At 42.3% G+C, this 25,105-nt stretch overlaps 1 protein-coding gene and 1 pseudogene across 1 annotated transcript in view; both read left to right on the top strand.

Moving 5' to 3' along the window:
• Positions 1–25,105, top strand: part of LOC126336454 (neuropeptide SIFamide receptor-like) — a 103,306-nt gene that overhangs the window by 51,385 nt on the left and 26,816 nt on the right. The window lies entirely within an intron of this gene.
• Positions 24,277–24,394, top strand: LOC126290671 (5S ribosomal RNA; annotated as a pseudogene).

The following is a 25,105-nucleotide window of genomic DNA, read 5'->3' as shown; positions in this document are numbered from 1 at the left end:
GCTACGACAATAAAGAAAACATCAAAAAAAGGCCCTGTAAAACCTGATATGTATCCTCAGATCAGGTTAAAACATCTCATTTATTTTTATGATTTCTTTCCCTCTAATAGAAAGTGAACTTCGTGTGACATGTGTTGAAGTGTCTCTCTACGCTAATACTGAATATGTGACAAGTATCTTCGTATCTGAGATAAGTTCTGCGTACTAGTGTACTGATTTTCGTGCCTAAAGTAGATTCATGGTAGCCTATACAGGGTATTCTTAGCGAAACCGAGCCATTGAAATGAACTGAAAATTGTATTTCAGTAGCGTTTTCTACTCCACAAGAGTATATTTCTAAGCACAGTTCCCTCATCAGGCCTTCAAAAGATTATCGCTGAACCTTCAAAGTCCTGTCAACATATCAGAAACACCAGTCTGATTATCCCTGGACCTTCAAAGTCCTGTCAACATATCAGAAACACCAGACTGTGGTAGGGTCATAATGCGTTCTTAATTGACATTTGCGACGTTGGTATAGAACATGTACAGCATTACTGAAAAGAATATCAAGATTTTTGTTGAAAATCATTATGTATCTATGACTTCATGATCTGTTGCATATTACATCACGACACATGTAAACGTTCCACCACAACGTTGCAAACTTCAATTGAGACCGCACGAAAACGCTTTTTGGCCTGTAGACACCGAAATGTAGGTTCTTCGGTAACAACGGAAGCTCTGACGATTTGAATCCGTTATTCGAAGTAAGAAACGGTATAGAAAGGATAGTACATGAAATTAATTGTTAAGTTGTTCGAGAGTAGTGGCTTTTAATCTTGGTAGTGGATAAAATTTTTATCGCTATCATCTGGTTAACAAAGAAAAGAGATGCAGAGTTGTAAATGTCCCACTCTGCAAACTCAGCTCCTAGATCACAGGTTAAATTATTACTTCTTTTCTATTTATTGGCTTTTGGCAAGTGCCCAATAGCCATAAAATAAATAGTGGAATTTCGATTATGACGATATGAGCGTAAGGACAACACAACACCCAGTGCCCAAACGGAAAAAAATCTCCGATCTGGTCGGGAATCGAACGAGGGCCCCTTCACTTCTCAGTCCGACACACTGATCGTCCAGCTACCGAGACAGACAGGGGTTAAGTTACAGATACCTCCGGAACCTCTCACAGAACTAGGGCATGAAGTGCTGTTTTTGGTTGTGTGTTTTCAGTGGGGTCATTAAACGCGTCAACGCCATCGTTCAAGAGGTGAATACTACGGGGTTTTAGTCCTCTCCACTCCCTTTCACTCCCACGATCAAAATTAACGACAGAGCATGGCACTCCCCACAGTCATTAAATCCACGAAGTTTATTCCGACGCATCATCACTAAATTGAGAGGAGGCAATGGCAAGCTGGATCTACTTGGATGTTATCCAGAGCACATTGCCACCTTGCCCATTATCTAGCATTAGACTGAGTTAGCTGTTACAGACTATATTCCCACCAATGTCAGTAATTTTTTTATGTAAAGGAAATTCGATCAAGAGTGGGCAACGTCTAGAGCACGCATTTTCAGTTTTCCAATGTTTGCTGCACTTGACGGGAAACCGTCATTGGCTGACATTGCCTTATAAAGATCAGATTCTGCTCTTGGTCCTCTATTCCTTCTTGGCATTCATGTAAGAACACACACACACACACACACACACACACACACACACACACACACACACACACACACACACACGCATTTCACAATTTATGGTGTGTTAACCAAACAGTGACTACAGTGTACTTAACATCAAAGTGGCGTTGTCCCCTCGCCCAGACGGTAGCAGCTTTCTGTCTGCCATGTGGTGGGATCACCTGTCAACTAGTCACTTCCGTTTTCGGGTGAGAATACTCATCACTGCGGCTGTTGACTCAGAAACAAACCTGCCGGACTGCTACAGCAGAGCAGGCAACAAAAGCATCTGAACAACGGAAATATTGCAAATCCAGTCCTATTGTTTATGCAGCGTAGGATTTCGTTCCTTGTCGCGTAACAGTAGAAGATGGCACTGCAGTTCAAAACATCGAGTATAATAACATAACTGGAACAGCGGTCCGCGAAAAAAAAGACACTCAGGAACTTGTAGAGGAGTACAAGATCTCAGTGTGACAAGATTGCAGACGCACACGCCCATTTCTGACATCTGTCTTTGGCCAAAACTGTCGTCAGTTGACCCAAGCGGAGAGACCTGAAGCTGGAAATGTTCTCCACATTAACGGTGAATAATGCTCAAGAATACAAACAGAAGCATAAGAACTGGAAAGAAACCCGAAAGGAAGAGCAAAAAACAGAACGATATACCCTAAAACTGAAAAAAAACTCGTTCTGCGTAAAGAAAATTGTTCATAGCTTCTTAGATTCCACAAGATAATGTATATGGCAATAGTACCTATGTGATTTTGATGGCAGCGTTAAGTGGATATGTGTGATCAAGGTGAAGAAAGTAGAAACGCGGGCTGTGCGGATAACGAATGTAAAGAGCGCTACGCCATGACCACTGCTGGAGAATTTAAACTGCGAACTATTGGTCCACTGAATGCGCACCCTATCCGTCTCCGTAGATAAGAGAGGACTGTTGCCGCTTTTGCACTCACAAGCTTATTGTGTCTGTCTTAATTAGGAAAATTGCATTTACTTTTGCAATGATTAATATATATGCCTTTAAAAGTCGCGCTGGTGCACAGATACAGTTGATTACAGCAGAATATAAAGTGGATGTCTTCATTTTATTCTTAATAGCATACTTTAACCCGAAGCTCCGATACGACGTTTTTTCACTTCAGTAAAATCTTTAGGTATTACGTATCACCATTCTTAATAATCAAAAAAATGTCGCAAAACATGACTACATGAGCTGTTCGGATCCGGGCACAACAGATTCGGCGTGAATGAGGCCTTGCAATTGTCAACTACTAATAGCAAGTTACTACCGTCACCTACATCCTATGATTAAGAGGGAAAACATATTAGTTCGACATTGAAGATGCCGTGCGCAATAAATTCATGAAATTACAGAGTGAGACCATTTTCTGTGCAAGTATGGAATGTGTTCAGGGTCCAGAAAGTGCGTCCGTTATAAACTGGAACAAAAAACCGTGAACTAAAAATGTATAAGCATACTTATGTTTGACTTTCATTACTTCGTCAACCTTCATATTTAGCTGTATGAGATGAAAACCATACATCTTTGTGCTTTCAAAAATCGTTTCACATCCGTCGTTCCCAAAATTCTTTTCCAAATGAAGTGACTCATTAGTCTCAATATTTAAGAATATTACAATGTTGCTTTATTTTCCGCAGTATATACGAGGGTTGGAACTCAAATAGTCGCAACTGTTTGTTCACAACCGATACAAAAGAGTCACAGATTTTCGCCTGTTACTGTCCTCCAAAGTAGTCACCGTCTCTGTGTAAAACCCGTTGCCAGCGATGTGGATGGCGTAGTATACCGTTAGCAGAGCCTGTTCTGTTGATGGTGCGAATGGAGCGGTCTACTGCCTGTCGAATCTCTGGGACAGTTCTAAAGCGAATGTCACGAAGTGGTTCCTTCATCTTCGGAATCAAATCAAAGTCACAAGGATTTAAGACCGGGGAGTATGGTGGATGGTACAGTACTTCCCAGTCCCATCGACCGAACAGAGCAGCCACAGCTTGCGCTGTATGCGCCCGCGCATTGTCGTGCAAAATGATGGGTGCGTTGCGCAGAAAGTGTCGCCGCTTCTTTCGCAAAGCTGGTCGCAAGTGATGCTTCAAAAACGAACAGTAATACTGAGCACTGACGGTCTGCCGTGGAGGAACGCTAAGCATTAGGATAACACAACACAGTCGTACACGAGAATCACCATAACTTAAGACCGCTCCATTCGCACCATCACCAGGACAGGCTCTGCTAACGGTATACGACGCCTTCCACATCGCTAGCAACGGGTTCTGCACAACGCTGGTGACAACTTTGAAGGACAGTAACAGCTGCAAACCCGTAACTCTTTTGTATCGGTTGTGAATAAATAGTTGCCACCACTTAAGTTCCAACCCTCGTAAAATATGTACAAACTATAGAAGTTTAATTTACTAGTGGGCACAATTGAAAAACTGAAGATAATCTGGGAAAATTCTTTTCATTGTTTAAGAATAATCTTTGTACGGAAATGATATGAAACTGTCTGTAAACGGCACGAAACATCGAATTTCATACCTAAATGTACAATAACTATAATAAAACAGGAATTTTCATGCAGCATAATTTTATTAAAAATAAGAGCCATAAGGAATTGCCTAAAACACTAGACTAAAAGCGTAGTACTTGAAGAAGAAATGATCGCCTTCACATGGCGAAAATGAATTACAGTTATAGGGGAAAACTTCAGTTTGTAAGAAAACTAACAAAAAAGAAAATCAAGTGTTCAATAAAAAGTTTCCACGACAATGTGGAGTGAGACAATAAATACTCTACGCTATATTGTCACACAGGTACTGACGTACCTCTCACTTTTCAGAAGGCAATCGCAATTTCTTCCTACACTGAACTTGATAGGCTGTTGTAGTCAAGAAACACATGCCTCATAGTATGTTAACAATGTAGTAGATAAGAATGTGCCTGGAAGAGCAGTGCTGGGCATAAAGTTCCTGCATTGTTTGCAACACAGATGTACTACTATTTTTAGGTTGTCCTGAGAAGACGAGCGTGGTTAATCACACCACTGTTGCTTCACTTAGAAACAAGGGCTTTAAAAATTATGCATTTTGCTTATACTGGCTACAGCTGCAATTAATGCCAGATAATATAAATAAATGTGAGACGCTGATGTTGAGACTGTTGTTGTAGTTTTCATTCCGAAACTATGTCTCTCCACAACAGTCTATCCTGTGCAAGTATCTTCGTTTCTGCGTAAGTACTGTACCCTACGTGTATTTGGACCTGCTTACTGTATTCGAGCCTTGGGTTCGACTCCACACTCTCATTTGCTCCTCTCTGACACACATTTCTCTCCATTACTAAATTAACTATCTCCTCGTTCCTCAGGAAGTTTCCTATTACATGTCCCTTCTTCTAGCCAAGTTATGCCATAAATACTTCAATACTTTCAGCATTTCGCGGCCCTGTCAGCAACTGTATAAATATTAAATTCAAAATTAACAGCCTCAGTTGCGGAGTTACCTAGATTTACCTAGGTTTCAATTGGGATACCCAACCTTCTTCAGAATTACACTTACTAATGTTTGTCCATTTTTAGTTTGACAATGTCCATAATGAACAAACACTAATAAGTGTAATTCTGAAGAAGGTTGGGTTATCCCAATTGAAACCTAGGTAAATCTGGGTAACTCCGCAACTGAGGCTGTTAATTTTGAATTTATTATGCCATAAATACCTTTTTTGCCCATTTCAGCTTAGTAGCACTTCATCATTTTCTTGATTTATCCATCTAATCTTATGCATTATTCTGTAGCGCCAACTTTCAGAAGCCACTAATCTCTTTTTGTGTGTGTTGTTCATCGTCAATGCTTCACTTGCGTGAAGGCTGCACTTCAGACAGGTCCCTTCAAAAAGTACTTCAATTTATATACAATTTTACCAAATTTCTTGTTTTTCAGGATCGCTTTTCTTGCTGTTGCTAGTCTACACTTTATATCTGTACTTACGCCCTCAGTTATTTTGCATGTCAAACAGCAATTATCATCTACTACTTCAATATATCATTTTCTGCTCTAATTTCATCAGCATCGTCTGATTTTATTCGATAAAATTCCATAACATTTCTTTTACTTTTGTTGCACTCATCTCTCAACCTCGCATGAAGAGCAGATCTTTTTCGTTCAACTGCTCATCCAAGTCCTTTGCTGTCTGTGGCAATTATGCCATCTCTGACAGAATTACAACGTTATCAGTAAACCTCAAGTTTTTTAATTTTTTCTTCTTTAACTGTGATTTCCTTTCCAGATTTCTCCTCGGTTTCTTTACTGATTACTCACCTTACGGATCGAATAAAATGAGGAAAATGCTGTAACCCTGCTTAATTCCCTTCTCAGTTGATGCTTCCTTCTCATTTCCTTTCATTCTTAGAATCCACGATAGGACGTGTCAGTATTCATTGTCGTCATGAAGACTTGCCGGAAATCACAGATTCACTGAGTCCGTTACAGTAATATTTTCGGCCGAGTGATTTCTGTCGAAATACATCGGGCAGATTATCTTTTCCTAGTCAAGAAGAAATTTTGTTTAAGGAGAGAAGGAACACGAGAAACATGGCCGGCTGACAGTGAGACCTGGGAACAGTGCTTCTTTACGAGAGAGACCGTTAGGCAAGCCCTTATGGAGCCTATTATTCAATCCTTCATGTCTGTTATCTGATTGAATTCACAATGGCGATCGAGCGGCTCGCGATGCGTTCGTTTAATCAACATAAGGGCGGCACGAAAACCCCCGACCATCTTAAAGTCGAACGACTCTAAGAGAACCTGACTTTCGACTGCGTAAAAAGTTTTTGGATATTTGTAGTTTGTCATGATTGTAGATTCATTTGATACGACATTCCAGCCTCTCTTTCCAAGAACCGGACGTTCACTGTTTCACTCTTCTTTTTTTATTGTTATTTCAGATCCTCTAGGAAGTCCGGCTGGCAGTGAATGAAACACTCTTCAACCAAAGGTTGCACATCAGATGTTTTTAAAATACAGTAACGGAAGAAATCACAACAACAAGGAGTTGAGCAACATAAACAAAAGTTGGTATGGGTGTTTCTACACCTGAAAGATGATGTGTACTCAAATTTCACACCAGTTGCATAAGACTGACACGTTGTAACGGTCGTGACCGCTGATTACCTTTGGACGTTGTGAGTTAATGTTAGGCAAGAACGCCTTTAAGGTGACAATGATACCATTATGAACACCTCACTGAGTTTGAACGAGGTCGTCAAATAGGGCTACGAGAAGCTGGATGATCCTCCTGCGATAATGCAGAAAGACTTGACAGGAATGTAGCCACTGTACATGGTTGCCGGCCTTGGTGGTCACGAGAATGTACAGTCGCAAAACGACCGGGATCCAGATTGTAACAATACCACCACTTGCAAAGTAGGTTAGAAATCAGATTAATAATGTTGCTACGCAGCATATGATCGCTTTATCGGGCAACAACAAAGTTATTGACTGTGGACGGTAAGGTCAGAATGGAAATAATGAAGTCACTGTAAAAATGTCATTAATTTTGGCACTTATCTTGAATGGATTCCCACGTAGATTTCGTCGAAGTTGTTATGGCTCATCTTGTTGATTCTAGGGTGATTCCACTTTGACTGCTAGAAGGTCCAGATCTGTATTTTAGCAATATTTGAAGACCTAACAAATGCGTTTTTCAGGAAATTCTTAATGATCAAACAATCCCAGATCAGAAAAATGGTATGGTAGAAATAATTTTTGACTCAGTGTTCACGGTCCACAATTTTATTAAACTTCTTGTAAATTCACATATACTTCTTCTTAATTGTCACGTCATCAAGAAAACGGTTTTGTATCAGTCTTAATATATTTAATTTCAACTTTAACCAAACACAAGACTTGACTGTTCTTTTACAAAGCGAAATAACAACTGAACACCTGCAAAGTGAAACAAAGGCTGCCCTGTGCGCATTCGCGCCAAAACGGTTACAAGTAAGTCAAAAATTGTGGCAGTCTCACAGAAACGAATACACACAAGAACCATATCACTGTAATATATCAATACATCGGAGTACCTATACATTAATAAAACCAAATGTGAATATTGCCACAAAAATGTGTCTGTTACTTCGCAGAAAAGTAGTACGATATTACTGGTATCGAGAACTGGGATTGGAGTGCCGTAATGGTCACGTAAATAAAGAACCGTTACAAGATGGACCGAGAGGGAAGATCACTGTGTTCGGCATGTGGCCCTGACGCATCATATTGCATCTCCAGCAGCAATTTGGGCAGCAGTTGGCACCACAGTGACCCAACGAACTGTTTCATATCGGTTACTTCGAGGACAGCTCCGAGTCAGACGCCCTGTAGCGTGCATTTCACTCACCTCAAACCAAGCAAGAGCTCATTGGAGGGCAGAGTGGACGTCTCTTCCGTTTTCTGTTGAAAGCTGATTGTGCCTCGGTGATGGGTGTGTGTTGGTTAGAAGGAGGCCAGTTGAGTGCCTGCAATCAACATGTCTGCGTGCTGGACACACTGGACCTACACTTGGACATATGGCCTAGGGTGCCATTTCGGATGCCAACAGGAGCGCTCTCGTCGTTATCCACGCACCTTGGTTGCAAATTTCTACGTCAATCTGGTGAATCTACCTGTCGTGCTGCCATTCATGAACATCATTAAGGGGGTGTTTTCCAACAGGATAACCCTCGTCCACATACCGCTGCTGTAACCCAGAATGTATCGACATGTTGGCTTGGCCAGCTCGATCACCAGATCTGTCTCCAATCGAGCACATGGGGGACAGCATCGGACGACAGCTCCAACGTGATCCACAAACAGCGTTAACCGTTCCTTTATTGACCGGCCAAGTGCAACAGGCATGGAATTCCGTCCCACAAACCTACATCGGGCACATGTACGGCACAATGCATGCAAGTCTGCTTGCTTCCATTCAACATTCTGGCGGTTACATCAGTTGCTGATGCACCTGCATTTTACATTTGCAATGGCTTTTCTCTAACTTACATTAACCTGTAATCTTTCGGTGTTACTAACTTACATATGTTACCTAGAAAAATGTAGTCCAGAGATTTTGTCATTCTACATTAATTATTCTTTGGTATTTAGAATTTTTCCGTCAGTTTATACAGAAATGAGAATAAATGATATTTTTAGATGTTTTTATACTACAACCAGAATTTAATCGCTGATGATATTGATGATAATGTATTGTGGTATAATTTTGATGTTGGTGATGCATGAAAATGATCAAGTTAGAGTTGGAACTATGAATATGAATTTGGGACCCTGTGGAGCCGCAGGTAGCGACTAAAACTCTTTGAGGGGATGGAGGAAAATGAAAGGATGGTGTGAAGTCCAACACTGTTACTATGACTCGCAAGAGGTGTACAAAAATGGACGGATTCTTGAAGTTCCGGCGGGAAATGACGGATAAGACATAAACGGGCGTAAGTACCTATGGAACCTTAAAATGACAGATGTCGATGGACTATACACGTTTCCATGTTTCTATTCATTACACGCGCCGTGGCGTAATTTCACAAGCGGACAGGCGTGTCATATCAAGTAGAGAAATCATCCATTCCGTGTTTTTGCATCATGTAAGTTCGTGCCTGTAGAGAAGCAACCGAATGAACGGGTTTCCAAACAGCGCTGTGTTGCGCCTTCCCGCGGCAGCGTCTTCAGTTTCAGGTACGTATTGACATTCGCCGTGTCTCAAATATTTCCCATACTGAGCACCTGTAATGTGAGTTGAGAACATGGCGAGATGCTCTGTTCACTGATTTATGTCTACCTTCTGTAAGTCTTTTAGTTTTCGTACAGTCATACCGTTGCTCCGAGAACAGCAGGATGAGTGGGGAGTCGATGTGGAGGTATAACAACCGAAGTGGAGAAGTGGAGCGGTTGCGGAAGGTGATGTACGACTTCAGTCTTTCCAGGATTTCAAGGTATTTTCAGATTTTAGAGGTAGGGGAGGGCTGAGAATTAGACAATGCCGGTATAAGAATTGGGCAGAAGAGAGAGTTTTAGGAGAGCGGAACACAGCGAAACTTGAGTATTTCTAATATCTGAGACCTATTCGGAAAGTAAAAATGGATAGGACGCGAAATGGAAATGACAGCGGAAATCCGATGAGGCTTTACACAGATGTGTTGCATTGTGCCTCTAGTATGCCTGTGATCGCATCACGTCGCTCTTTTCATTTCTGAGCATACAGTGAGTACTTAAAGATGCCTAGAACAGTAGAGTCTCCCGCCAAATACGGGTACCCACTTCGAGGTTTCGCCTGATTTCATACAACCCCACGTAACGTACCTGTCATGCATTTCCTTCTTCAAATGGCTCTAAGCACTATGGGATTTAACATCTGAGGTCATCAGTCCCCTAGAACCTGGAACTACTTAAACCTAACTAACCTAAGGACATCGCACACATCCATGCCCGAGGCAGGATTCGAACCTGCGACCGTAGCAGCAGCGCTGTTCCGGACTGAAGCGCCTTGAACCGCTCGGCCGGCAGTATTTCGTTCTTCGTGACAATTCTCGGTAGCTCACTGCAGGGACAATAAGGAGTCCACTGCAACGTTTTCGATGGGAAGTGTTTGATCAGCCACCATACAGTCCAGATTTGCCTCCCTCTGATGTTCATCTCTACTGACATTACCCGCTGGCTGTGAAGGCAACATTTTGGCACAAACAACGAACTACAGTCCACCGTAGAGAAGAGGGCTGTTATAACGCTACGACAGATGTCTCAGACGGAGCAACGACTGTGTAGAGAAGTAGCTGGAAAGTGCAGAAAACTGCCGCAAATAATACATTTTTGATTACCACTGTGGTTTCCATGTAGCACTCCTTGCGTTTATCGCCATAGATGTTAGTGTTTGGATACTGACTAACGCTGTCGTGATTGGTGAGGGCGTTCACCGCTGTACTAGGGAGCAGGGTGAGTGGCTCCATGTTTGTGTTTATGCTTGCATATTGTGCCGGTGGCGCTTGGAGAACTGAGGACATGCAGCCGCGCCGCCCATGGTTTCAAGCCATCGCCATGATTTGAACTTTCCGGGCATCTAGTAAATTCGATTGCTTTTCTGACTTTTCGTGCACCTGCTAAGAATCGACTGTTAGCAAAGTCCATGTATCAATCACGTTTTTCACTATGTTCTGCTCCGGTACAATCGTCGGTTGCTCGAGGCGCACTCCTGTGTCACAGCTGCTGCATCGTGTGGTTGAATGCTGCAGGAGACAGCTTCCCTCACCTCAGTCGGTGTTTTGAAGGCTAAATTGCGTACACTGTCAGAATAGTGAAAACAAAGAACTGCCTCAAAGTCCATTTTCTAACTGCAACTACAAGTCTCTTTTATTGTTGAATAGTCGCGCGGGATTAGCCGAGCGGTCTTGGCGCTGCAGTCGTGGACTGTGCGGCTGGTCCCGGTGGAGGTTCGAGTCCTCCCTCGGGCATGGGAGTGTGTGTGCTTGTCCTTAGGATAATTTAGGTTAAGTACTGTGTAAGCTTAGAGACTGATGACCTTAGCAGTTAAGTCCCATAAGATGTACACACATTTGAACATTTTACTGTTGAATAATTCCTATTTAAATTTCATTACTAACTTCTCATGCGACATCCACACTAACAGTCATTAGTTATATCGAACTGACAGCCTTACGTTACGAAATCCTGATTCTATTAGTTTTTGAACAGTTCAAGTTTCACTCGACGTCCTGTTGTTGTTATGTTCGCCGAAAATACTATGCATTTAGTTACCCACAAACGCAATTTTTGCAGCACTTATCAGAGTCATTTGAGCTACTGCATACATCAGCTTACACACAGGTGACTACATTACACCCTCTTATTGTAGCCTGTGCGGTACACCCCCGGGCTCCAGAACGCGGGAACGCCCTGTTCTCTCTTTGCCTGATTCTAGCGATGACCAGTGAAAGTTGTACACGTTTTAATGTAACTAAGAAAATCCAGTTACTCACCACCATAATTCTTAAATGGAGTTTATCTTAACTGTCAAAATATTAGTTCGTAAATGTCAAATTAACTGCAGATAATAATATACACTCCTGGAAATTGAAATAAGAACACCGTGAATTCATTGTCCCAGGAAGGGGAAACTTTATTGACACATTCCTGGGGTTAGATACATCACATGATCACACTGACAGAACCACAGGCACATAGACACAGCCAACAGAGCATGCACAATGTCGGCACTAGTACAGTGTATATCCACCTTTCGCAGCAATGCAGGCTGCTATTCTCCCATGGAGACGATCGTAGAGATGCTCGATGTAGTCCTGTGGAACGGCTTGCCATGCCATTTCCACCTGGCGCCTCAGTTGGACCAGCGTTCGTGCGGGACGTGCAGACCGCGTGAGACGACGCTTCATCGAGTCCCAAACATGCTCAATGGGGGACAGATCCGGAGATCTTGCTGGCCAGGGTAGTTGACTTACACCTTCTAGAGCACGTTGGGTGGCACGGGATACATGCGGACGTGCATTGTCCTGTTGGAACAGCAAGTTCCCTTGCCGGTCTAGGAATGGTAGAACGATGGGTTCGATGACGGTTCGGATGTACCGTGCACTATTCAGTGTCCCCTCGACGATCACCAGAGGTGTACGGCCAATGTAGGAGATCGCTCCCCACACCATGATGCCGGGTGTTGGCCCTGTGTGCCTCGGTCGTATGCAGTCCTGATTGTGGCGCTCACCTGCACGGCGCCAAACACGCATACGACCATCATTGGCACCAAGGCAGAAGTGACTCTCATCGCTGAAGACGACACGTCTCCATTCGTCCCTCCATTCACGCCTGTCGCGACAACACTGGAGGCGGGCTGCACGATGTTGGGGCGTGAGCGGAAGACGGCCTAACGGTGTGCGGGACCGTAGCCCAGCTTCATGGAGACGGTTGCGAATGTTCCTCGCCGATACCCCAGGAGCAACAGTGTCCCTAATTTGCTGGGAAGTGGCGGTGCGGTCCCCTACGGCACTGCGTAGGATCCTACGGTCTTGGCGTGCATCCGTGCGTCGCTGCGGTCCGGTCCCAGGTCGACGGGCACGTGCACCTTCCGCCGACCACTGGCGACTACATCGATGTACTGCGGAGACCTCACGCCCCACGTGTTGAGCAATTCGGCGGTACGTCCACCCGGCCTCCCGCATGCCCACTATACGCCCTCGCTCAAAGTCCTTCAACTGCACATACGGTTCACGTCCACGCTGTCGCGGCATGCTACCAGTGTTAAAGACTGCGATGGAGCTCCGTATTCCACGGCAAACTGGCTGACACTGACGGCGACGATGCACAAATGCTGCGCAGCTAGCGCCATTCGACGGCCAACACCGCGGTTCCTGGTGTGTCCACTGTGCCGTGCGTGTGATCATTGCTTGTACAGCCCTCTCGCAGTGTCCGGAGCAAGTATGGTGGGTCTGACACACCGGTGTCAATGTGTTCTTTTTTCCATTTCCAGGAGTGTATTTACTCTTAGATTGGAGTAAAGATATTGTTTCCCTAGTATAGTTACCGCTTTTTTTACATTTTCCCACTCCATTATTGCACAAGTTATCTCACAAATTAGAGAGCTGTTCGTCACGCCGCATCTCATTATTACACATTGAAATCACGCAAACATTAATTTGATTGTAATTACAAACCTTTGTGTCTTAAGGTAATTTCTATATGCCCAAAAGTAAATACTAACTTGAAATTTATATGGTAAACATATTTCTATATAGCCTAATTGAATACTATAAGCTTTAATTAATATTGGACAATGAAAAGGATACGACTCACAGACTGGCGTATGATTTAGCTTCTCGCTACAGTCCCAAGTGCTGTAGCATGTCCGATGACGAATTGTATAGCGTGTGAACCAGCGAGCTGGTCATATCTCTGTATCGTCTCGTCAAAAGCACAAGACTGCCATTGCTAAACTAAGCATCTTTACGCCACAAGAGGTGTTTATGCTCTTTTAAGCCACTTTTAACTGATCATGTCTTAACTGCTAACACTGCGTAACAATAATACTTGTTCCAGCATACCCTACCGGGTGTCGTTGATCTTTATCACTAGAACCCCGGAACAATTTGCGTACCTAGAACCGCCGATGCGGACATTTTGACCACTATATGAAAATTATTATTTTCGTTCTCACTATCATCGTTTCCAATGTCTATTTTAGGTTTATGAAACTAAAAGAAAATGCATTATATAATTTTTCTCGAATTTAATATTTTTGCCATTCATTACAAACAAGAATGAGCTTTTAAAACGTTTTATCTAATTGACAAACACAGTTTTTATTTCAAATTGTTGTAGTAAGAGCTGATGTATTTATTGTGTACTCATTATTATAAAATTAACTACTGTGATATATGTAGTGCACTTATAGCCATGAAATCTGTTAGCCAAATCCACATACCACAACGTATTTGTAAAACACGCTGATATGCATTACATAACTTTAGTGGCAGGAACTACAACCACGTCCTGAGTTATGTGCTCTGAACAAGAACCTCACATCCGCTGTTTGCAATTTTTGCAGATGTAACTTGTCTTATTCCTACACTTCCTCATTTGACGTTGTCTCCTCATTTTATTTTCTGCTACATAGTTTTCAGATTCAGCTTCTGGTTCCACCACATCTACATCTATATTCATACTCCGCAAGCCACCTGACGTTGCTTTTAGAGTCCGTGTACCCCATAGGAAGCTTCACTGTTAGCTTCAGGATATAATTTCGACTAGGGATCTTCATCCCTTCTACTGTCTTGAAAATGATCCATGAATTGATAAAATACATGAACTGGCCGTCTACGAGTATCAGCTCGAACAGTGTATTTTCTTGCCATTTGATTCACTATTTTGTATTGTTGCAGAAATCTATTGTATCTGGAGCTTTTTCGTACCAGTTTTAAGTTCAACTTCTGAATGCAAAGTGTTATACAGAAGCACATTCTTGTTTCGTTTGTCTTGATATACAGTAAGAGTGACACTGGAATGTTTGAAGAGATCTGAGTCGTTAAGATTAGTCTTCATTGACTTCACAGCTGAACCGTGAATTTACTTTCAAAACCTTTTCTTAAGAATTTAGTTTATTTACTAGCGATTCATCAAGAACATTAACACCTTTAATATCACTATGTGAGCGTGGAAGTAGTTGTCAGTGGGTAACTGATGAAAACAAATTAAATTTCTTTCAAGAAATGGAAATTTTATTCCTAAAAGTCCTTTTTTAAAAAACAGATTTAAAATTATAATTATTAAAAAGCACCCTCTAAATATCAAGTTACAATTTATTCAAAGGCAGAAAGAACAAATTTGATAGTATGAGCTTTCGGGCTGAGAACCTTGCCGCTTCCTTTTGACACGACCGCTCAGAACAACATCTGAAAGACTACACTGGTGCAAATCTGCAACACACTAGATTACTTTAAACTAAAAATTTTAACAACTCACACAAGCACATAAACCATGCGCCCCGTAGGAGGGATGGAAATGGTACAAAACACTAACATTAGAAAAATTAACTTGCCACCGAAGGTGCAACTTGATTAAAAAAAACTCTTACGGTGGAAGGGTAGCAACTTTATATACTAAAATGACCATTTAAATAAAAACGCATGAAATGCAGTCTTACATAAAATGTACAAACATGCTCTACATTACACATATACCGCCTCTCAAGCTGATAGGCGAGATAAAAACATTTCAGGACTTCGGCCGTTACACTTCGAGGAATAAATTCGTTAACACCAAATCCGACAAACATGACAAAGGCAGCTATTAACGTACGGCAGACCGACAGACAGACAGACACTAACTGCCTAACAAATGCGGACGAGAGACAGACGAGCAAGCTGGGGACGAGCGACTGCCCAAGAAAACAAGTAGAATTTCACAAGTAAATGAAACAACATATCACGAGTCATTTAACTTCTAATAAACTGCGATATCTGGCGAAGATCTGGCGCAGCACCCCCAAAACGCTCTCCCGAACCATCAGCTGCCAGCCGCTTCAACGGACGCAGGAAGGCGCGCCGGTCGCGGTGGTCTAGCGGTTAAGGCGCTCAGTCCGGAACCGCGCGACTGCTGCGGTCGCAGGTTCGAATCCTGCCTCGGGCAGGGATGTGTGTGATGTCCTTAGGTTAGTTAGGTTTATGTAGTTCTAAATTCTAGGGGACTGATGACCACAGCAGTTACGTCCCATAGTGCTCAGAGCCATTTGAATTTGAAGGCGTGCCGATCTCCCGTCTCACGGCGTCGCAGCACGCGCCGGCCACGCCGATGTCGTGGGTTGACTCCTGTTGCTCTCGTGTCGGCCGCGAAGCCGCCACCCCTCGCTATACAGCGCGGCCCACTGGGCTAACGTGGCGACCCCACATGCTTCGACGCTCAAGGCGGACAAGGCATCCTGTGTCTCAGTGCACGACCGACCAACTGATCGATCCAACCCCCAATGGCCATTGCCTGAACAAACTCGAGCAGACTGGCGGCCTAACACATACCAGCGCTCCGGACGACAGACAGACAGACACTGACTGCCTTACACTGACCCGGCTGACCAACTGACTGACTGGCGAGCTCATAGCGCCCCTTAAATGAAAGTGGCAACCTTTCCCCTTTCCCACCAGAGGGAGACACCAAAGCTGCGATTGCCACAGCGGCGCCACCGCTAGAAACCGAGGGCGACTGCTTCACACTACGCGCTGCGGCGCGCTCTTCAAAACAGCAGTTTTTACCACGGCTCAACAGCATTGGCGATTTCTCTTCTTGATCATCTAATTGTTGCCACAGTGCTAGTGCCATTATTTCTCAACTTCTCGCCCAGTTTCACTGTTGAAAAAAATTGTCCGTAGTCACGTTTCGCCTCTTCTTTTGAAACGGCTCGCTCAACTTCATTATTAACTTTCAGGGAATGTATGGTCACGTGATCTGTAGTAGTCTTTTCTTAAATAAGGGAGCCCGTTGCACAGAAACATTGAGTCGACGTTGATAAGAAGCCAAAATTTTATACCAAATTTATCTGATTTGTTTGGCATATACTGTAAGAATGGACACCCCGTTTCGCTTACGAAAAGCTGTTCATCAGCCGTCAGATTTTCACCGGGAATATAGATCAAATGGAAATTTTCAGTGAATTTGGTCCAAAGTTTTAATGATAAAGCGAATTTACCTGTCTTCAAACGTTCTGATCTTGTGTTTATAACGTCGAAGCGCAAAAATCTTACAATTTCTCGGAAGTAGTTTCCCCCCATAGTATGACTAAAGATACATTTAGACCACAATTCAACAAATTCAGTACTATTGGCTCCAAGAACACCACGAGCACACAACAAAGAAATAAAAGCCCCCAGTTTCTCCAAACTTACATCCCACAATTCATTTCCTAGAACACGTTTTGCCTCCGTTTCCGTACAATGTTTTATGTCTTTCAGTATTTATTCATCAACAAACAGACGCCATACATGACTACACTAGCGTCAGAAACATACCGCTTTGAATATGGTGTGGTTCCGGGATTTTCTCTCACGATGTTATGACTCCCCAATAGGCCAGATGTAGCCTTTCCAAACACTGCTACAGTTCACTCCGTTATGCCACAGTACCGAGCAATATATTACGTAGTCCTGGGAGCCATGTGTTGATCTGTCCATGCAGATATCTTTTTTTACATCATACATTTTCTGCTGCTGCAATAGAACAACAGAAAACTTCGAATTAGAAGCGTCCGGTCATAGTAATTGTCATCTAAATCCTGAATTTTGACATGTAAATAACGCATTTCATAATTATTACTAAGGCCGGCCGCGGTGGTCTCGCGGTTCTAGGCGCGCAGTCCGGAACCGTGCGTCTGCTACGGTCGCAGGTTCGAATCCTGCCTCGGGCATGGATGTATGTGATGTCCTTAGGTTAGTTAGGTTTAAGTAGTTCTAAGTTCTAGGGGACTGATGACCACAGCAGTTGAGTCCCATAGTGCTCAGAGCCATTTGAACCATTTGAATTATTACTAACCTGGCTGAACAACTACGTCTTCAACATAACCTGAAGCACTGCCTCCAGAGTGATCGTTTGGTTTATAGTAATCTTCGTTCGCATCTTCTCTTAGGTCTTCTGCATCTAGATCACGTCCTGCTTCAGACTTACCATCTGGAAAATCATGTAAGAGAGCGAACAATTCTGCATCGGTAAGCAGCGGAGATCTGCGAGCCATGATTACTATGTTGCTGCGAGCTAACGAATGACAGTATGACAGGAGACGTAGAGACAAACTAAAAGAGTTTCGTCATTGTGCGTCTTATTGCTGTTTAGAGACTGGTGGCTAACAGATTTCATCTCAACCAGAGGAAGGAGGACATGTTGTAGGACATTTTTCTACCATAATCAATACAGCGGTCCAAATGACCGCTCTCGCCGTTCTAGGTATACTCGTTAACAACGTCCTAACCATTTTTCAAAAAATAAATGTATGTAGTACGGGTGATTCTGGCTTTTAACCTGAAAAAGTTGCTGAAGCTCATTGCAATACGGCCAAAACTACAGTCAAAATAACGTTTTGAAAACGTGTTGCGGTCATATTGACCGCTCTGGCGATTCTAGTGTTCAAAGATTTAAAAATATCATCTGTTTTATAACTGCTCGAATAAATTGGGTTTAAAAGATAGGAGAGTATTTCCCTTACCATCAGTGACACTCTTTATATCTATGACAGAAACGCAAATTATTTGGTGCTGTGACGTCTTGAGTCGCAGCATACACCAGCTTATGTACTGATACTTCAGAACTCTGTCCATTAATGACATAGCCACTTGTTACTAAAGGTTTTCCGTAGCTAGCTTATTTCTTATTCTGATTTTGTTGTGTCAGTAATTCGATATGCCCTTGCTACCAACGTAATGAGAACAACTTACTATGGGCAGGGCGATGGTGGGTATCCATCCGTAGGTATCGAGGAAAAGCACTTCTCAACTACGCTCTCTTCCCAAAGGGAAACTGACTTTGGGTTGTTGAGATACCTGTGGATACCCTTGCAGTGTCTCTTCTGGCAAACGACGAAATTATAATCCACGCAACGTAGCCAGTGCGGCGGTTTCGATGTTGTTCCTCCAAAAGTACTTATTTCGAAAGCCTCCATGAATATACCTGCAGCCGAAGATACAGTAGGACAGTCCATAGCTAAGCTGTACCTCTGTTTATAAAATTATCCTCACAAAATTTTTCTCCACCCAAATCTGACAGTGCGCAGTCAGTTCCTGGTGGAGAGCCGCAAGGACGTACTGTCAATACCCAAGAACATGTAACCTCACCAACAACCGCAGGGGAAACCTACGTTATTACGCTGATTTTCCGTTATAAACGTTAGTAAATAGTTCCCCAAAAACGATCTTCAGAGATAGTCGTTTGAGACTGCATAATATCAATAGTATTTCTTCTGTTCTAAAAATGTATGTATGACTTTATCAACAAAGGAAATGCAGTTATGTAGTCTCTGTAGTCCCCCAATCAGCAGGAAACGATTCTAAAGCAATTTAATTCTTCATTGTTTACATAAATCTACTGGCAGTATAACTGCCTCTGTGTTCTCTATTTCCTGTAATTTATCAGACATTCTATTTAAACTGAAGTCTGTAGTAAGGACGGCAAATATTAACACATACTAGGAGGGCATTTAAAACATGTGTATGCTACAGAACAGCTCTGCTGTCACCATGTTCGAATAAATTTTTATTGAAAGGAGCTCTTATTTTTAAAACAGCTGCTGCCGGAAACAGTCGCCCTTTCCATGAGACTGGAACGCCGTCACCCTTGTACAGACCACTGGCCTAGGAATCGATAACCGGGCAAGTAAAAAGAGCGGTAAGAGCACACTTCATCGCTGCCGGACCTCAGGTACCTGGTGCTTCAACAATGGCAGAGCTCATGGGGACACATCATCCCATGCAAGATGTATCATGAGTGATGAACGACAATTTCCAAAACAATGTTTTTTATCCGTGTACAAATTATTTAACGGTCAACTTGTGTCCAGGACTAACCCATTATCAGGACATTTTAATTTAAACATGCAGATCATAGCCTAAACATATTGAACCCATAATAATTCGCATCAACCATATCCAAAAGATTTCGATGAATTTCTAAAGGTGGTACATAAGAACTTTACACTCTTTTATTCATAAATGTTCCATCTCGTCTGACAAGACACAACCAATGTCAAATCTAGAGAGTTTTCATCAAAAATAACAATCTAGAAAAGACAAAACTGCAAAATAATATTAACCATACACTGTTAGAAAAAAATGGCTCTGAGTACTATGGGACTTAACATCTATGGTCATCAGTCCCCTAGAACTTAGAACTACTTAAACCTAACTAACCTAAGGACATCACGCAACACCCAGTCATCACGAGGCAGAGAAAATCCCTGACCCCGCCGGGAATCGAACCCGGGAACCCGGGCGTGGGCAGCGAGAACGCTACCACACCACTGTTACAAAAACATTAAAAAGTACAAGATAAAGAGCAAATAAAAACATACCCCACATCTAGTTTCAGAAATAACAAGTCAAGTCACAGTCAAACACTTATAGTGATCACATAAAATTTTAATTTTTTCTTTTTTTCTTTTATACATTTTAAGTTCTGATCATTACAGTCTAGCCTTGAAACGGGTTGCCTTGAATTTACCTATCAAATAATTCCTGTATAAAATTTTACCTCAGATTACATTTTTTAATGTTTTCATGACTGTTAATATTTTAATAAATTTTGTCTTTTATACAGGGTGATTCAAAAAGAATACCACAACTTTAGGAATTTAAAACTCTGCAACGACAAAAGGCAGAGCTAAGCACTATCTGTCGGCGAATTAAAGGAGCTATAAAGTTTCATTTAGTTGTACATTTGTTCGTTTGAGGCGCTGTTGACTAGGTGTCAGCGTCAGTGGATGCTAAGATGGCGACCGCTCAACAGAAAGCTTTTTGTGTTATTGAGTACGGCAGAAGTGAATCGACGACAGTTGTTAAGCGTGCATTTCGAACGAAATATGGTGTTAAACCTCCTCATAGGTGGTGTATTAAACATTGGTATAAACAGTTTACAGAGAATGGGTGTTTGTGCAAAGGGAAAAGTTCTGGACGGTCGAGAGCGAGTGATGAAAATGTAGCACGCATCCAGCAAGCATTTGCTCGCAGCCCAGGAAAATCGACTCGCAGAGCTAGCAGAGAGCTGCAAATTCCACAATCAACTGTATGGAGAGTCCTACAAAAAAGGTTAATTATGAAACCTTATTGTCTGAAATTGGTTCAAGCACTGTCTGCAGCTGATAAGATTAAAAGAATCGATTTCTGTGATTTTATCCTTGCTCAAATGGAAACAGATGAATCTTTCGTTTCAAAGATTGTGTTTAGTAATGAAGCAACTTTACACACTAACGGGAAAGTCAACCGTCACAATGTCTGTATATGGGGCACTGAGAATCCGCGGGAAACAACTCAATATGAAAGTGACTCGCCTAAGGTGAACGTTTTCTGTGCCATTTCAGCCAATAAAGTTTTTGGTCCCTTTTTCTTCGAAGGTGCTACTGTAACTGGACTACAGTATCTGGAGATGTTAGAGAATTGGCTGTTCCCTCAGCTCGAACAAGAAGCACAACAATTCATATTTCAGCAGGATGGAGCGCTACCACATTGGCACTTCTGTCCGTAACTACCTGAACGTCAACTACCCGAAGCGATGGATCGGCCGCCAGGCAGCCCGTGACAGAGCACTTCATCACTGGCCTCCAAGAAGCCCTGATCGTACCCTCTGCGATTTTTTCTTATGGGGGTATGTTAAGGATATGGTGTTTCGGCCACCTCTCCCAACCACCATTGATGATTTGAAACGAGAAATAACAGCAGCTATCCAAACTGTTACGCCTGATATGCTACAGAGAATGTGGAACGAGTTGGAGTATCGGGTTGATATTGCTCGAGTGTCTGGAGGGGTCCATATTGAACATCTCTGAACTTGTTTTTGAGTGAAAAAAAACCTTTTTAAATACTCTTTGTAATGATGTATAACAGAAGGTTATATTATGTTTCTTTAATTAAATACATATTTTTAAAGTTGTGATATTCTTTTTGAATCACCCTGTATATTTTAAGCGTTTATGATGACTATATAGGGTTGAAACCAGGTAACAGCAATCTTCTATCAAATGCGATCAGGGCATGTATGAATAAAAAAATTACATTCCGAACATAGTGCACGTTCCAGTTCAAAATGTAATATTTAATTTAATGAACTGAGATGAAAGGAAACGTATGAATCATGTTTAAGGAATAAATCTAACAAAATATAACATATTTAAATAAAATAAGTTGTGAGAAAATTCAGAGATAAGATCACGTAATGAGGACCTAAAAATGTCACAGTACTTGTTCAAAACGTAAAGTAACATATCGCATTTATATGACAAATAGGGCCATTTGATCGAAAAAGAAGTATAGCTTCAAAAACAGCAACAACAATAATCCAATTATATCAAAATAAATATAATAGCCTTAATCATTAACAGAAAAACCAAAATGGAAACTATAATCGCCAGACATTGAACAACAAAGTAAACGAAAATAATGAGATGCGGGTAAACCAGTAAAACTAAAATACGAAAACAGTAACGAATAATTCAGCTTAAGTAATCCATTTCAGGATATAAATCCTTAGAATAATACCAGCTAAATAAGGCAAACCACAAATATATAAACTACAACATTAAAACACGGAGATCATATTCAAGTCGGCATCGTGTATACCGTCTACCAACTGTTACTTTCTTTTTAATTTTTGGTTTGCCAAGCAAGAATGCAAATGAAAAACAAAGGCATAAAGAAGGGAAGTTAACAAACCTGAACATTTATAGCAAACTAAATACAATTAGGGAGGCATAGACTTGAGGAATTTTTTATCTGAAAAGTATATTTATTTCATAGAAAATGACTCACCCATACAATAAAGTTAGGAAACAATATGCCACAGTATTTTTAGACAACTGAAAAACATTTTATTAAAACAAGATGTAAGATGGAAACCGAAAAAAGTATAAAAAATATTTATTTAGCTGGACTGGTTGACTGGTTTGATGTTGTCTAACATCGAACATTATTTGCAGATTTATAACAAAATACTTTTTCATATACAGCAGTTTCGTACTTTGTCACGGGCAACAGTACATGCGAAAAATCGATTGCGAATCCTTCATTAACTCCGTGCGAGGCCGCTTAGTCATTAGGATGACATATTTTATATGGAAGGTAATAGTATTACGGTGATACGACGTCTGTCGTCGCTGTTTAGTGAGTAAGAGTAGAGACATGAGAGATTATAAACGGTCGAACAACGGTTTTTATACAGCTCCCTTCGTGAACGCATCAAATATCCTTTTTTTCTGTGATGTCGTATTGGCGGGCCGGCCTTGGTTGCTGAGCGGTTCTAGGCACTTCAGTCTGGAACCGCGCGTCTGCTACGGTCGCAGGTTAGAATCCTGCCTCGGGCATGGATGTGTGTTCAAAATGGTTCAAATGGCTCTGAGCACTATGGGACTTAACTTCTGTGGTCATCAGTCCCCTAACACTTAGAACTACTTAAACCTAACTAACCTAAGGACATCACACACATCCATGCCCGAGGCAGGATTCGAACCTGCGACCGTAGCAGTCGCACGGTTCCGGACTGAGCGCCGTAACCGCTAGACCACCGCGGCTGGCTATCATTATCTGGTGATAGTTTGTGATGAACATAAGTAAACTCCATTTAGGCAATACTGATGGAAGAAAATTCAGGATCCTAAAGCACTACGGGTTTCCTCCTGGACAAACGCAGTCTCAGGAATTTACATGTTCTCTGTTACCCAAATCAACAAATTTATAATAGACCAACGGGAAAAATAAAAATTAGAACACCATGACTCAGCCGAATGCTGATTAATTTTGAATTTAGAACACAATAAATGAGAACAATAAAGAAGAATGTTTATTACTTCGAAGTTAGAGACCGAGCGAGGTGGTGCAGTGGTTAGCACACTGGGCTCGCATTGGGAGGACGACAGTTCAAACCCGCGTCCGACCACCCTGATTTAGGTTTTCCGTGATTTCCCTAAATCGCTTCAGGCAAATGCTGGGATGGTTCCTTTGAAAGGGCACGGCCGATTCCCTTCCCGATCCTTGTCTAATCCGAGCTTCTGCACCGTCCCTAATGACCTCGTCATCCACGGGATGTTAAACACTAATCTACACCTCCACCTTCTGCTGAATTTAGAAAAAAATAAATAAGAACATTACAACACCTTTTGCGTTGAAAGGAGTGACAGAGCAGTCTTTCGATTTCTGCTGAATAGCTTCACTGGTACAGTGTTCTGAAAGTCATCTTGTGATGTTATGCATCAATACGATTCGTGAACTCATAACTGACACGTTTCCAAAGTTAACACATCGTATACCGTTGAATGATCCCTAAAATAAGTAAAAAATTGCGTAAACTTTAAGGAAAAACTGGCAACGGCCTTGCCGCAGTGGATACACCGGTTCCCGTGAGATTACCGAAGTTAAGCGCTGTCGGGCGTGGTCGGCACTTGGCTGGGTGACCATACAGGTCGCCATGCGCTGTTGCCATTTTTCCGTGTGCACTCAGCCTCGTGATGCCAATTGAGGAGCTACTTGACCGAATAGTAGCGGCTTCGGTCAAGAATACTATTATAACGACCGGGAGAGTGGCGTGCTGTCCCCACGCCCCTCCTATCCGCATCCTCCACTGACGATGACACGGCGATCGGATGGTCACGGTACGCCACTCATGGCCTGAAAACTCTCTCTCTCTCTCTCTCTCTCTCTCTCTCTGTGTGTGTGTGTGTGTGTGTGTGTGTGTGTGTGTGTGTGTGTGTGTGCGTGGGTGTGTGTGTACGTGCGTCTTTGTTTCTCTAGCTTCTCCTTGTGTTGCTCTAACTACGTCTGTAACCATCAACGTGAACAGGCTTGTGGAATTTTACCGTAATATGCAGCTTAAAAAAATGGTTCAAATGGCTCTGAGCATTATGGGACTTAACTTCTGTCGTCAGTCCCCTAGAAGTTAGAACTACTTAAACCTAACTAACCTAAGGACATCACACACATCCATGCCCGAGACAGGATTCGAACCTGCGATCGTAGCGGTCGCACGGATCCAGACTGTATCGCCTAGAACCGATCGGCCCCCCCGGCCGGCCTGGCTTAAAAGCAAAACTTTGTGGTATCCTTAACCTTGGCATCCTTTCTCGACTTCAGCAGTCTCTGCAGTTTTCTGGAGTCAATATCAGCTAGATCGCAGAAAAATCACGCGCTTGTCGC

This window comes from Schistocerca gregaria, chromosome 1 (genome assembly GCF_023897955.1).
Source record: "Schistocerca gregaria isolate iqSchGreg1 chromosome 1, iqSchGreg1.2, whole genome shotgun sequence".
In the NCBI taxonomy this organism is placed as follows: Eukaryota; Metazoa; Arthropoda; class Insecta; order Orthoptera; family Acrididae; genus Schistocerca; species Schistocerca gregaria.
Note: the sequence above shows the minus strand (reverse complement) of the source record. Positions and strands in the feature narration are given on the sequence as shown.